We start from the raw sequence: 15,387 nt of genomic DNA, 5'->3' as shown, positions 1-15,387 counted from the left end.
CTTGTCAGCTTTGAAAAGCAAAAAGAGGTGTCCAGGTGGAGAAAAAAATCCCTCCCTCATTAGCATACCACAGACCTCAGAGGAACTATGTCTACCATGAAGCAAACAGGACATTTATCACCTAACAGAGATGTGCTTATCAGAGTTAAAATAGTTATGGATATTTGATGACTATGAAAATAGAATGGTGGAGCTGAAAAGACCCTGAGAGATCACCTAATCTATCCTACAAATTACACAGATGGGAAATAAGCAGCTGGCCATGGGTCCAAAGGTGTGTTGGAGGCTGAGCAGGGAACGAAATTCAGACCTCCCATCCTCTAATCTTCTTCCATTATACCAGGCTGCTCTAATAATAATTTTATCTATTAGGAGGAAAATATTAGAAATTTCAATTATCATCTCTATAAGTGATTCTCATCTAGAGATTATTTTCCCCCTAAAAACCAAGAGAAAGAGCCACTACTTCTAAATTTTTACAATTGTTCTTTGTTGAGGGGAGTTTGAAGAAGAAGATAGCTAGCTGTGTGATCAACATTCACTGAATTTTATAATTCCTCAAGTGTTCACAGCTTTAGCATGAACTTAAAGTGCACATCTGCCACTTAGATCCTAAAAGCCAAGTTCCAAGAGATTCTGATGCTCTGGGTATTGCATGGGATTCTAGAATTGGTACTTTTCTTTGAGGGTCTGAGGTGTGAGAATCATTTGAGAGGAAAGAGCCTCATTTAGCAATAGGAAGGGAAACAATCCTCAAAGGATAAGGAGCTCCAGCCGTGGAGGGCTGGCCACAAGGATGGAGAAAGCAAGTCTGAAACGAGGCCTGACAGAGGCAGGGCCAAGTGGTTTAACAAGGCAGTTTCTGGGATGAAAGCCTGCAGTCTCAATTCCACCTCTACCACAGACTTGTGTATCTTGGGCAACATTAAAAAATTTCAAAGCTTTGATTTCCAAACTTGTAAAATGGGTGTGATAATAATTGTAACAATGGAAATTATTTCTGATCAAGATGGTGGAATAGATAAAAGCTGTGCTTGCCTCCTCTCCTAACCACATCAAAATGACAACTAAACTACAGAATAACCATCATTGAGAGTCACCTGAAGTCTAGCTGAACTGAAGTCCTACCTCTAAGGACACACAGAAGAAGCCACCTTGAGACTGGTGGGAGGGGCAGAGACATGGAACAGGCTGATCCTCTGTGTCAGATAAAAATCAAGAGGGATATTTTCACTTCAGAAGTCCCTTCTGAGGCATGAGGTGTCCCAGCCCCACATCAGGCTCCCCAGCCCAGGGTTCCAGTGTCAGAGAAATAAGTCCCCACACTTCTGGCTGGGAAAAACAGGGAGATTGTACCTGAGTAAGATGGAGGGTGGCTGGAGTTCCAGGTACTCCTCCTAAAGGGCCTGCACATGGATTTACTCACTAACGGGCTCATTCCCGCCGAGCTCCAGCATTGGGGCAGCAGTTCGAAAGGTGCCAGGGACATACGGGGAGGAACTGTAGTGCCTAGCTTCAGGGTGAGGGCTGGAGGGGCAACTTTCTCCTTGACAAAAGTGCCAGTAGAAGCCATTGTTCCTTTGTTGAGCCCTCCCACACCCAGCATGCAGACACAGGTGGCTGCCATATCTGAGTCTCCATCAATCTAGCTGACACCATTCACTCCACCCTGGTGATTTCCTGAGACCCCGCCCCAACCAACTTGCAGGCCCACCTAAGACACTTCCAGCGACTTTTCCATACAAATGGCCTGTCTTGGCTCATGCTGCAGACTTTCCTAAAATCTCTCAAAGGTTCACAAGCTCTAAACAAGCAGCATCTAGTCTCACAGTGCCCCATACCACTTGCCAAGCAGCCACAACCCTGGCACTAGTGGTAGCTGGCCTTGGTTTTGACTTAGCCTCTCCCAGGTACTCCAAGCCCAGCACGGGTGGCAGCCATCTGCAGATCACTTTGTGGCTCATTCCAGGTGGCCCCTGGCAGGCACAGGCAGCATGTGACCTTGCCTGTGGTGGGTCCCCTCCCAGGAAGCCAGGGCCTGGCATGTCCAGTTGCTGGCTTCCAACTTAGCTAGAGAACCACCCAGCCACCTCCACAGATGACATACACAAAGGGCAGACTGCACAGGCACCGGAGCCCTGCTAAAGCAAATCTTGCTCCATGGGGTCAGCCTGTGCACAATAGCTTGTTGACTGTAGTCATGCCCAGTCTTCACAACCAATCAACCTGAGGTCAACCCCTCACATTAATGTGCAATCAGCAACCAGACTCAACTACCACAGGAGGGCACACACAACCCATACAAGGGACACACTTGCAGCACTCAGCTGAAGTAACCAGGGAAACTGAGCCACTAGGCCCTGAAGGACACCCACTACATAAGGCCCTTCTACTAAGACTGGGTGGCATAGCAGCCCTACCTAATACATAGAAACAAATACAGGGAGGCAGCCAAAATGGGGAAACAAAGAAACATGTCCCAAATGAAAGAACAGAGCAAAGCTCCAGGAAAAGAACTAAACAAAATTGACACAAACAATCTACCAGATGCAGAGTTCAAAACACTGGTTGGAAAAATGCTCAATTATTTCAGTGAGAACTTCAACAAAGAGACAAGAAACATAAAAATAGAGATAGAAAACATAAAAAAAAAAACCAGGCAGAAATGTCAAATACAATAACTGAAATAAAGAATATATTAGAAGGAATCAACAGTGAATTAAATGAAGCAGAGGATTGAATCAGCAATTTGGAATAAGGCAGCAGAAAACACGCAAGCAGAACAGCAGAAAGAAAAAAGAATCGAAAAAAATAAAGATGGTTTAAGGGGCCATTGGGACAACATTAAATGTACCAACATTCACATCACTGGGGTACCAGAAGGAGAAGACAGAAAGTGAGGGGTTGAGAACCTATTTGAAAAAATAATGACAGAAAACTTCCCTAATCTGGTGAAGGAAATGGACATACAAGCCCAGGAAGCACAGAGTCCCAAACAAGATGAACCCAAACAGGCCCACACCAACACACATTATAATTAAAATGTCAAAGATTAAAGACAAAGAGAGAATCTTAAAAGCAGCAAGAGAAAAGCAGTAATGACCTACAAGGGAGCTCCCATAAGACTGTCAGCTGATTTCTCAACAGAAACTTTGCAGGTTAGGAGGCATTGGCACAAAATATTCAAAGTGATGAAAAGCAAGGACTTAAAACCAAGATTGCTCTACCCACCAAAGCTATCATTTAGAATCGAAGGACAGATAAAGAGCTTCCCAGAAAAGAAAAAGCTAAAGGAGTTCATCAACATCCAACCAAGGAATGTTAAAGGGACTTCTTTAAGAAGAAGAAAAAAAGATGAAAAATCTGAATAATAAAATAGCAATAACTACACATCTACCAACAATTACCTTCAATGTAAATGGATTAAATGCTCCAATCTAAAGACATAGGGTGGTTGAATGGATAAGAAAACAAGACCCCTACACATGCTGCCTACAAGAGACTCACTTCAGATCAAAAGACACACACAGACTGAAAGTTAAGGGATGGAAAAAGATAGTTCATGAAAAAGAAAAACAAACAAACAAAGCTGGAGTAGCAATACTTATACCAGACAAAACAGACTTTAAAACAAAGGCTATAACAAGAGACAAAGAAGGATCCTGTAATCCCACTTCTGGGTATTTATCTGAAGAAACCCAAAACACTACCTTGAAGGGACATGTGCATCAATATATTCATTGCAGCATTGTTTACAATGGCCAAGATGTGGGGGCAGCCTGGGTGTCTGTCAATGGATGCATGGATACAGAGGAGGTGGCACATATATACAATAGAATATTACTCAGCCATAAAAAAAGAATGAAACCTTGGCATTGGCAACAACCTGGTTGGACCTACAGGGTATTGTGCTGAATGGAGTAAATCAGACAGAGAAATACAAATGCAGTATGATTCTACTTGTATGTGGAATCGAGAGAACAGGATAAATGAACAAACACAACAGAAACAGACTCATAGATACAGAGAACAAAGCGATGGTTGCCAGATGGGCGGGAGGTTGGGAGGGTGGGTGAAAAAGGAGAAGGGATTAAGAAGTAACCTTGATCGTTACAAAATAGTCACAGGGATGTAAAGTACAGCATGGGGCATACAGTCAATAATATTGTAATAACTATGTACGGTGTCAGATGGGTACTAGATTTATCTAGGTGATGACTTCGTATGTGATATAAATGTCTCATCACTGTGTTGTACACCTGAAACTAGTATAACATTGCATGTCAATGGTAATTGAAAAATAAAAAAAATAAGAATAACCACCTATGTGAAGTATTTATCACAGTGCCTGCCACTTAGTGAGGATACATTATTGAAAACTTCTAGTTGGTAAATATCTCACACACATAGAAATTTCTAGGGAAAGGTCTATCCTGTGAGGCCAGGCTCCATTCAGCAGGAATGACTTTGCCAAGGCTGTGCCGGACCCAGCGGAGAGTTACAAACTGAATTCCTAAATTTAGATTGCTCAGCCTGGCGTGAACACACAGCACACAAGGCAAGATGCCACACTGCCCCCTTCTCTTTTCCTCCAAAAAACTGCCATTCTTCTCTGTCACCTGAAGGACAAAACCAAGCTCCTTGGTTTGACTGTCCACGCTGCTCTCTTGAATGCCCCAGAGAGGCTAACGTGCAAACACTTATTCTTCCAGGGGTCACCTTCACTCGACAAGGATAAGGGGTCCACCCCTCCTGGAATTCCAGCATTTCTGGCTCTGCATTCTCCACGTGCCCTCCTGGCTGGAAAGCAGGGCCATACTTGAAGCACAGTCCATTTTCTACAGTTAACGTTTCTTTTTTTTAATCATGGTATAAGCGTATGTCTCCCAAGGGACACAGAAGCCCAACCTCCGGCCCACGTACCCCCACAGCCGCACGGAGTTCTGCCCCACCATCCCGAGCACCGGCTCCAGCCAGGAGAGTGAAAAGGGAAGTAACTCTCAGTGTCCTCTTTCTTAGAACTCCCAACAAAAGCAAGATTTCCTGGGAAATCGATGGAAAGCGAAATATTCTTGGAAATGGCATAAATGAGTCACACTTACAACATCTCAAGAAGAACTGCTCTGTGAATCCAGGAACATATACGTTCCTCGGAGGCAAAGGAAACAAAAGTGTCCGTCTCTCTGAGGGTGTGTTCGCAGGGACCCTTGGGTTTGGCTCTGGGCACAGTGTAGTCTGTGAGGCTTGTTTCGTGTGCTTTTTTTACTTACTGACTTTCCATCTTTGCCTCAGCGACCCTGGGAACCCACGCCGAGCAAATCTCTGTGTTCCCCAAGGAAAGCAGCTAATAAATTAGTCCAACTCAGTCTTGACTTAAAATGAAGTCAAGCTTAGCTTTATCCACTTCCAGGGTTTTAAAAGGTAATTATTAGAGAGAACACGCTGACTGCAAAGGCATGGACTCATAAAGGTGGCAAATGCTCTCTTTCTTTGTAAAGTAGCTAAACTTCTTCACAACTCTGATCACTCAACAGACACAGCGGATAGTATTATAGGAACCGAGTTTTTCGAAACTGGAAACCTGGGCACGGCCCATAGATGTCGCTGTTGGGCCCATTTTATCTTGTTTCTCTTAAATGCCGGGTGTTCCTGGAAGGAATGGGGCCATTTGGCCTCAGAGGCTGAGGAAGAAACCTCCTTGTCTCTGAGTCCCTCCGAATGTTTGCTTTGGGAACATTTCACAGGAGGCTGCTGTGAGCTGGCAACGGAGGCAGGAACGGCGTTGTTTAATGTCCCTGTTGTTTAATGTCCCTGCTTCCTTCAGTGAAAACAAGTTTGGCCCCTGCCGACCTGGGCCTCTCACCTGTTCCCCTGCACGGCGGTGCACTTGCTACAGGAGGCCCTGGCCAGTCCGTCTTTGCCCGGGCCATTCTCTCTGTGGGACTCCACACTTCTCTCTTCCCAAACAACCCTTAGTTGTCCCCTAGTACAGTGCTCCAAGCATGGTCCACATATCAGCTGCTGGCCTGTGACAGTCTGGTCCTGGCTTGTGACAAGATAGGGGGCTTGTGTCACAACCTAAGCCCACTGAATCACTAAGCAAACTCTTTAGTTCCTTTCTTTCTCTTTCTTAGAAAGACTTCCTTGCAAACAAAGCTGAAGGAAGGGCTGTGTTGTCGATTTACTGTCTTACACAAGCGCGTCTCCCATCGCAGGCTGGCTCGGTGACGTCTGCTTTGGTACAGGATTGACACCTCCTCCTCCAGGAAACCCCACAGCCCCTCCATGCCCACCTAATCTCTCCATCCCCACCCCCACGCCACCAGTGTCAAAACACCTAGAAAACTATGGTGTAACTGTCTGCAAGTAGTTTATAAGCATCTGTAAATATGTGGGGCTTGCCACATAATAGGTGCTTAGGAAACATGTGCCAAATGAGGAAATGGATGATGTTTCAGTTATTTTCAACACTCATCTTTCCTTTTGTACAGTTAACACCTTGGGTGAGAATTTTCAATTAAAATTTTGTGCAGTTTTGGAAACTGTACTCTCCATCTTCCTAATATTTTGAGTCTTAATTAGGATTTCAGAAATAAAATAGACTTAGTCCTTCTCATCAATTACCCTTTCCACAAATATCACACAGGAATTGGAAATGAGTTAAATCATGCTCACTTAATATGAACCACCCGCTTGTTACATCAGCCGAAGCTGTAGGTTTGGTAGCATGTGGTGTTCAGGATGTTTGGATCTCACATCGCCGTTCTTGGCTCCAATTCTCTGCCTGTCTCCACGCTGGAACCTTCTCAGAGTCTGGGGTGTGCCTTTATCCACTCAGCGATCCCTAGCTCCCTGCTGTGAGGGGGCAGAGGGCTCATCCCCCCAAATGCTCCCAGGACACTCCTTCTTCCTTACTGAAGTCCTGGTTTCCTTCAACAAATCTGGAGCTTTGGGGGCCATGGGACAAGCTCACCTTGTCTCACGTAGCTGCAGCTTACCAGGAGCTACCATTTACGGGGTGTGTTTTTCTCCCCATGCTTTACTTCCTTTCTCATAATAAGCCTTTCCTTTGTTAAACAACAGGACACCTAGAGACCCAAGTTTGAGAATGGTCACAGAGCTACCACCCACCAAATCAAATGTCTCTCCACCCAAAATAAAATGGGGCAGAGAAACAGAAAGCTCCCCAAGAGAAAAATAAATCGCTATAAAGAAGAGCCCGTTAATCAAATTTCTAAGCCTTTGCTTTTGGCACAAATTTATTTGCTCATTTGTTTCTTCAGGCTGGTATATTTATCAAATATGTAGGGTGAGTATGTGTTTGTGTGAGTGTGTGTGTGTGTGTGTGTGTGTACGTGCGTGCGTGTGTAAATACTCCAGGTGCAGCTGTAAACATTTTTAAAGTTACTTCTCTCTATCCCTAATCCTGACTGACACCTACACATTTGAGACTAAAATATTCAGAAGAAACCTTGAGATGTGTCCCTTGGGAGACAGGTGCTGCCTGGGTGGTATGTGACTCTGGTTACACGCCTCATTCAATACACTTAATTTTCTCCCCCCCGTTCCCAGGAGGATACTAGCTTTCCTCTGGAATCAGCCCTCCAGCCAGAGGGACCCAGGTCAGAGACGGCAACGTGACGTGGCCGTGGGCAGCCTCTGCGTGGCTGGCAGACGGTGCTTTTACTAGCAGCAATTACACAAATCTGACATCTACAAAGTGCTTTCAAAATTTAGAAAGTAATTTCATTTCCGTGATCTCTCTTGATCCTTCAAAACAACACACACTTTAAGCATGTTAAGGTGAAGAATTTGAGACTCAGAGATTTTGGGTATTTTGCCCCAAATCACTAACAGTGGGTGGCAAATCAGGACTCCACGCCATATTCTGACCCCAGTTCTGGAATCTTCCCTCGTGCCCTTGGCCTCCAAAAACTTCTGTGAGCTGAGGAAGAGTAGAAACTTTATTTATAACAGATTATCACAACAGGTTTTTCTTTTCTCTGGTCAGCCAGGATGCATGGAGAGAAACTGGCTCCCCTTGTTTCCAAGGGTCAGGCCTGTTACATGGGACTAGCGGGGAGCTGGTGGCCTTCCACATGCCTGTGGGTGGCCTTCAGCATGCCCGCTCCTCTCAGGGCCTAGTCAGCTCTCTGGGTGCAGATCTGAGTAGTTGCACAGGGAGGGGGCGAGGAGGGAGGCCAAGTCCACAGCAGGACTCTCTGTGGTCACTTCCTTTTGTCTCAACACCCAAGATAATGCAATGTGACCAACAGCTTTTCCCAACCATTACGTGCCTCCAGGTGCCAGATGAGTTTGGTGGTTTGGGTACGGATGGACATAGCGGCAGTGAGAGATGCCTGAACTTTCAATCACAACTGATACCCTTTGTTACAATTTCCTACAGAGCTCTGTATTTGTAGCTGAAATCTTAGCCTTAAAAGCACAAATCCTGAGATGTCCATTAACCTTGTTGGTTGGAGGTAATTATTTCACTGGAGCTATAACACAAGCTGAAAAAATAAAAATGCTCCGTTTTCAACACGAAAAAACATTTGGCTGGAAGAGTCTACTGAAAATTTCATCTGATCTCACAGAATTTGCTCGTGAAGGTTTCAGTGAAAAGGAAACATAATTATAATTAACATGTGAAAAGTGCTTCTCGTGCTTGGCCAAGCGACACGGATGTGTGCCTGGATGTCTAACGGCCGAATAGTCAATGAAACGTTTACTGAAAATGGATTAAGATAAAACGTTTGGTTACCTTTTGTGTTTAGATCACTCAGACCTCAACCTTAGGGAGATTTCAAAATTAGCATCAGGTGGAGGCTCAAGCAGCCACCCCCCAAAAAGGGCACTGGAGACAAAAACAGACCTCCTCCATTGGCCGCTGGGTCTCTGGACTTGGGAAGGAGCCAGTGGGGCCGGTGGGAAGCAGGGGACTAAGTTTAGAAACAAAACCAAAAATGGGTGAAATGGAAATAAAGAAAAATGGAGGGATAAGAGAAAAAAATAAGGGCCCCAAGCCATGGACTCAGCATCACTGAGGGCAGGGGCGCCCGCTTCAGCTGGAAGCAGTACAAGCCCACCACTGACCAGGGCCACCGTGGAAGCCACAGGGTCCAGCCGAAGCCACAGGGGCCTCTATTCCCTTCCTATGTGGCGATAGCATGATCAGCGATACAGAAAGGGGAAGGAGAGCTAGGAAAGAGATTCCACTGTGCCTTCCAACCAAGGGTCCCACAGGGACTGCCGGACAGCTGACACTGGGAGGGACATGAAAGGATTCATGAGACACTGGTGACCGCATGCGTCAGGGTTAGGCGTTTCCTATTATTTAATGTGCTCAGAAGAATCACATACTATTCAATGTTTTAAACTGAAAATGCACACATTGGTGGGGTTCCTCAGACTGAGAAAAAGAAGCCAGGAATATCTTTTTATACTTGACCATGGATGCTTCTGTCTGGATTCCACAGAACTGGGAGGTGGGTACCGCCTTATAAGCTGAACTCCCACAGCACAGGCTGTCATCGGGATCCCATGCCTTCACCTCCTCGTTTTCTGCCACGTAGCGGGGCCTAACGCTCAGCTGTGCCCGCGGGAATGCTCCACAAATGCTGGTGTGGATGGAGGACCAAAGCCCCAAAGCGGCAGCCCGAAGCTCCTGCCTGCTGTTACGTGACGGCACCAGGCCATTCAAACATGTTTTGTCCCTCGGTCAGCACCACTAGAAACAAACTTCGTCTCCAGTGATCAGGAACCCCTCAGTGAGAACCTGAGCCCATGTGCTGCACTCAGCGCTGGGTGGGTACAGCTGACTGCTGCCTTTGGGAATGTGCACAGTGAACAGAAAAGAACCCATGTAAATAGGAAGCACGACGGTGCAGAAAACTTTAACCGGCCCTCCAGCATCTGCCCTCATGGAACTGTTGTCGCCAGGGAGGGAAGGGGGCCTGCTGAGGCCCAGGGGCCCACATGGTGGTCTGCCACACCTTGGCGACTTTGCCAGGCCCTGCCTTCAGCTCGCAGGCCTAGAGATTTAATTTTGCCACTTGTCTCTTAGAAGCAGGCACATATTAACTAAGCTCGGGAGACTGATATTGAAAAGCTGAAAGCCAATTTATTAATTCACTTGAGAAATTAGTGCTAAGGAACCAGGATACTCACAGGCATACGACCAGAGGATTTGCCAGCCTTCAAGCAACTTCTGCGGGAAGCGTGCTGGGGCTTAGCTGGCTGCCGGGGCGACCAGAGGGTGAGAGCTGATGGAGCCGAGCCCCAGGGCACTGCTGAGCTCGCCACCCCAGCACCCATCTCCTGCTGAGAAAGCCAAGGCCTGGCTGATGGGACAACAGTGCCCAGGGATCGTGTCCCACACGGAGGGCGGGGGTGGTTTTTGGGGGTGAGGGGGCGCTCTACTGAGTAGAATCAGTGAATTAGGTCCTACTTCTTTTGGGGTCCAAAAGGAATATAAACTCGGGTTGCTGGCCTCAAGGAGATAGAGCTGTTTGTGGAAAAAGAGAAATTATTTTTATAACCTTCCTTTGCAAATGTTCTTCCAAATATCTGACTGAATTATTTTCCTGATTTTGCCAGCTAACAGCATGTCCATTGCAAATCCACCCACGCGGCGATGGCTTATTTCTCTACCGGTGGATGAGACCCAGGGACCATTTGGCCCCTTGCTGCTCAGGACTTCGAGACAGAAAGAGGAGGTGCTTATCTAGTCACCCCCCCACACCGTATCCATGGGGGATGGGCTTCAGGGGCCGTCCCCTCCAGGATAGCAGAATCCACAAATATTCACATCCCTTATATTAAATGGTGATTTGCATAGAACTTACGCACATTCTCCCTCCCACAGACTTTAAAACATCTCTAGATTAGTTACAATATGTAACACAATGTAAATGCTACGTGAATAGTTGATAACACTGTGCTGTTCAGGGGAAAAGTCTGTACACTCAGTACAGATGCACCACGGTGGGCCTAACTCCAGTATGTATCACCGACAACGTAACATTTTACAAAGTATTTTCAATCCGCTGTTGGTTGAATCCGCTGCAAATGCAGAACCTGTAGATTTGGAGGGCCAAGTATACCTGTAATTTATTTACTCTCAAAGAGAGGGCAGAGGGGCATATATAGAATAATATCTAGGCCTCAGTCTTCAGGCAACCTGTTCTCTCTGAAATTCCCCCTCCAAAACAAAAAGAAAGATAAAGGAAGAAAATGAAAGAAGAGAGGGAGAGGAGAGGAAGAGAGAGGAGGGGAGGGGAGGGAGGAAGGAAAAGAAGGGGGGGGAGAGAGAGAGAGAGAGAGAGAGAGAGACAGACAGACAGACAGACAGACAGGAGGCAGGGGAGAAATCTAAATAATAAAATCATCACCATCAAGAAGAAAAAGAAAAAAAAGTCCATGCACTGTATTCAACAGAAGAGACCCCCATGTTCTCACTGAAATGAGTCCCTATTTTGCCCGGTTACCTAATGCACAAGTTTAATTACTAGTTTGCTGACACACAGACTTTCAAGATAATAGTATTTGATTAAAAGAGAAGATAGTAATTCGTTTTTGCTATTGTAGCTTCTAAAAGATTGCACAGGACTCTGTCGAGCAATGGATAACACATTGGACTTCTAAAAGATGGCACAAGAAAAGGTAAATAAAACTGTACAAGCAGGCATGAGCACCAAGCGGCACCCACCTGCCTGCCAGGATGACACTGTCCCCTGGCCCTGGGACAGCCACGATGGCCAGTCAGAGCTTACACTCCTGCTGCTGACTCAGGAAGTATAAACATTCATTAGGATTACTATACCTCATCTAACTAGTCCAAGACGGAGTTTTAAAAATATTTTGCCCTTACTGTTTAGAAGTGCTTTTAAATAGGTACTTGGAGGGTTATAGTTCCATTAATTGCAAAATTCACTTAAAGCGCTTATTTCATATGCTGTTAAATAGACATGGGACAGTCCCTTATTCCTTGAATCTAATCGAAATGTCTTTGAACTCGTCATAAGTTTATTTTCTTCTCTTTTAAGTGTATAAAGTTTCCAAAATCTCCCTACAGCCCTTTAAACTCCATCCGCACAAAAAAATGGGTTGCATATTTTTTTTAAAAAATCAGAAACAACAACAAAAATAAAACTTTGAAGGATATAAGGACTCCACATGTAGGAAGTGGCTCATCCTTTATTTGGGGGAAATGTTTCAAAAGAGCTTCAGGGGCCTTTTGTTGAAGGGTCCTAGTTTTACCACTCTTGCTTGGATACCCGGCACACAGTAGGTGCTCAACACACACTGGTTGGTTAAAGGGCCTAGCAAAGGTTGGCTCTCACCGCCAGGCCCACCCTGAAAGGAGGGATCCGGCAGCCAAGCCCACATGTCTTCCAGTGGCTCTATTTGCAGGTTGTCTATTTGTAAAAGGCAAGGAAATGGACCGCGGTCTTGCCACCCCTCACTCGCTCTTTGTTACCACATTTTAACAGCGGGCGTCTGCGCTGCTATGTGTAAAAAGAGGGAGGAGACGTTTCCGGGAGCAAGTCCGGCGGGCTCTCCTGGGTCAGCACTGAGCTGCCGCTTGTTTAGTTTGGGCCCCCGCAATGTGGGAGTTAGCGCCGCCCCCACCTGCCTGGGCCCCCTGCGTGTGACAACACGTGCCCAGAACAGCCAAAGAGAGGTGGGCACCTGACAGCGGGTGCACAGTGGTTCCCATTGAAACGCCAGGTGAAAAACGGAAGGACAAATCAGAGGAGACCTGGCTTCTATTATAAAATAAGTGTGTTTGGGTGTGCCTGGAGCTTCTCCTAAGTTTGTCTTCCCTTTCCAAGTTGCAAACATCTTTCTTCTGCTTTTATGATTTCTTTCCTCTTCTCTCTCCTGGCACTTCCTCTCCAATCTCTAGCCCTTCTCCTTTCTCTCCACCCTACTCCAGCTATTCCACCCCTTCTTCCTCAATATGCAATGGACAGGGAACAGAATTTAACATTAACAAGTAAGTAAATAGAAAAAATAAATAATAAAAACCAAATTGAATAATATGATTGGTAAAAATAAATATTTTCAGCCATTCATTTTTCATTCTTTGATAACTTTCATGTTTGCCTCTAGAATTTATGCTGTTAGTAGCTTGTGTCCAAATTTTGGGATTTTTTTGGGGGGTCACTTCTTGCTAAGTTGGGGGAGATCCACCATGGAGTGGTTTGCTTCCTTTCAGCAATGTCTTGATTTCAGATGTTTCCTGATGTGCCTCTGGCAGTATTTTCACGAATTTAAAATTTATCATTTGAACAAGGCAGATTGGCCAAAAATAAACTGGTTGAACATGCATGTTTCCAATCACTAGGTCGAGCCTGGACAACTCACATGGACCCTAGGTGATTCTGTGACAACTCAGTGAATTTGTCTGCTTTCTAACTAATTTTGCTGTTTACAAATTCAGTTTAGCACTGAACTTTATTTTGTAAACAAGATTTCTCTAAGTAAAGGAAGGCACTTTATAGATTAATTACTGCCCCTGCCCAAGTGTTGGAAGCGGCCCTCCGCCTCTGTGGGACATTTCCTGACACCCTCAGGGATGAGCAGGCTCCCCCTGCAGCCACCCCCCGGCCTGGGCCTCCAGGACACTTCACTGCATTTTCTTGTTTCAACGCCAGTCTCCATCTACGAAATAGTCTACCTTTAATTTAGAAAACCTTCTTTATTCCTCATATGTAGTTGGTGTTCAATAATTGTTTGTTGAATGAATGAGAAACTTCTATGGAGTTATACCCACTCCTGTATATAATAATAAAAATATTCACTGATACTTTATTGCAAGTTCATTTTGTGCCGAACACCTTTGTAGATGCATTATCTTCAAAGCAATGCTACTAGGAAGGTATCATTATCATCCCCATTTTATGGATAAGGAAACTGAGGCTCAGAAGAAGCAACTTATTCAGAGGCATTCATTCAGCAAGCGGCAGAGTTAAAATTGGAACCCAGGTCTCCGCAGCTTCAAAATCCTCATTCCAACTGCTCTGCTGTTTTCTCCTTAGAGATAAACAAGAGTAAATCAGAAATAGTGTTCTCCAGCAACAACTGTCTTTGCCCTGTTTGTGTTTTCTAGGCAGTGGATTAATGAAAAGAGGGCTGGATTTCACAGGAAGTTGGGTTTGTGCCCTGTTGTTATACTAACTAGCTACAAGAATGATCTTTGGTACATCACTTTACTTAAGTGCAGTTTCCTCTTCTGTAAAGTTTGGATAATGATACTGTTTATTTCACTGAGTTTTGTGAAGATAATTAAATTAGACAATGTGTGCAATGATGCTTTCTAAAGTGTAAGTAAAATTAACCTTTGTCTAAATATTTCCCCTCAGTATTTAGCACAGTTTCTTTTAAATATTAGTCTGGCTTAGCTGTGCAAAAGGAATTGAAGAGTTTGGATCAGTGTCTGGCCAGGTATTTTAAAGAGAAACAAATATGCTTGTGCAGTGCTTGGTAGGTGCTCAGAAAATTGGCAGCTCAAAGAATGATATCCTTGTCTGATTTGAACTGCAGTAAAGGTACATACAGGACTTTAAATTTCTTGAGTGCCTTAGCAAAAGATAGTTCACCCCTTGGGAAGAGAGCTGGTCCTTTAAGAGATTAAGGAATCCAGGACCTTCATGAGAGGGGAATGGACGCAACCTGAGTTTTGAGTGTCAAAGTCAGGGAGAAAGTAGACAAGGAAATCCTAAACTGTGTCCTGTGACAGGGAAGTAAAATAACGTGCCAGACGGAAAACAATCCAGAGGAAAGAGAAAATCCAGATGCATATTGACCATGCCTTTTATTTTCTGTTTTCTGACGCTTTGACATCTGGGGCCTTGGGGGAGCAGCTCAAAAGGTACAAGGGATATACGAGGAGGAGCTGAGTTGTGTGGCTTCAGGATGAGGGCTAGAGGGGCAGCTTTCTCCCAGATGGAGAAGCTGGTGGAAGCCATTGTTCCTTGGTTAAGCCCTCCCTCCTCCCAGCATGCAGAAATGGGTGGCCACCATATCTAAGTCTCCATCAGCCTGGAGATTCCGAGACCCAGCCCCACCCAACTTACAGGCCCATGCAAGCCGCTCCCAGTGGTTTTCCATACAAACGGCATGTTTTTGCTCATGTTGCAGGATTCCCTATTATCCCTATTATCTCTCAAAGGTTCACAAACCCCAAACAAGCAGCATCTGGCCTCAGTGTGCCCTGTACCTCTTGCTGAGCAGCCCCAAGCCCAGCAATGGCAGCAGCTGGCCTCAGTTTGAGGCGTGGCCTCTCCTAGGCACCTCTGAAGCCAGTAGAAGTGGCAGGCACCTGCACATCACTTTTTAGCTCATATCAAGCAGCCCGGGCAGAACACAGTGAGCAGCTGA

The sequence above is a fragment of the Rhinolophus ferrumequinum genome, chromosome 27, assembly GCF_004115265.2.
Source record: "Rhinolophus ferrumequinum isolate MPI-CBG mRhiFer1 chromosome 27, mRhiFer1_v1.p, whole genome shotgun sequence".
Classification (NCBI taxonomy): domain Eukaryota; kingdom Metazoa; phylum Chordata; class Mammalia; order Chiroptera; family Rhinolophidae; genus Rhinolophus; species Rhinolophus ferrumequinum.
This window is presented reverse-complemented; position numbering follows the sequence as displayed.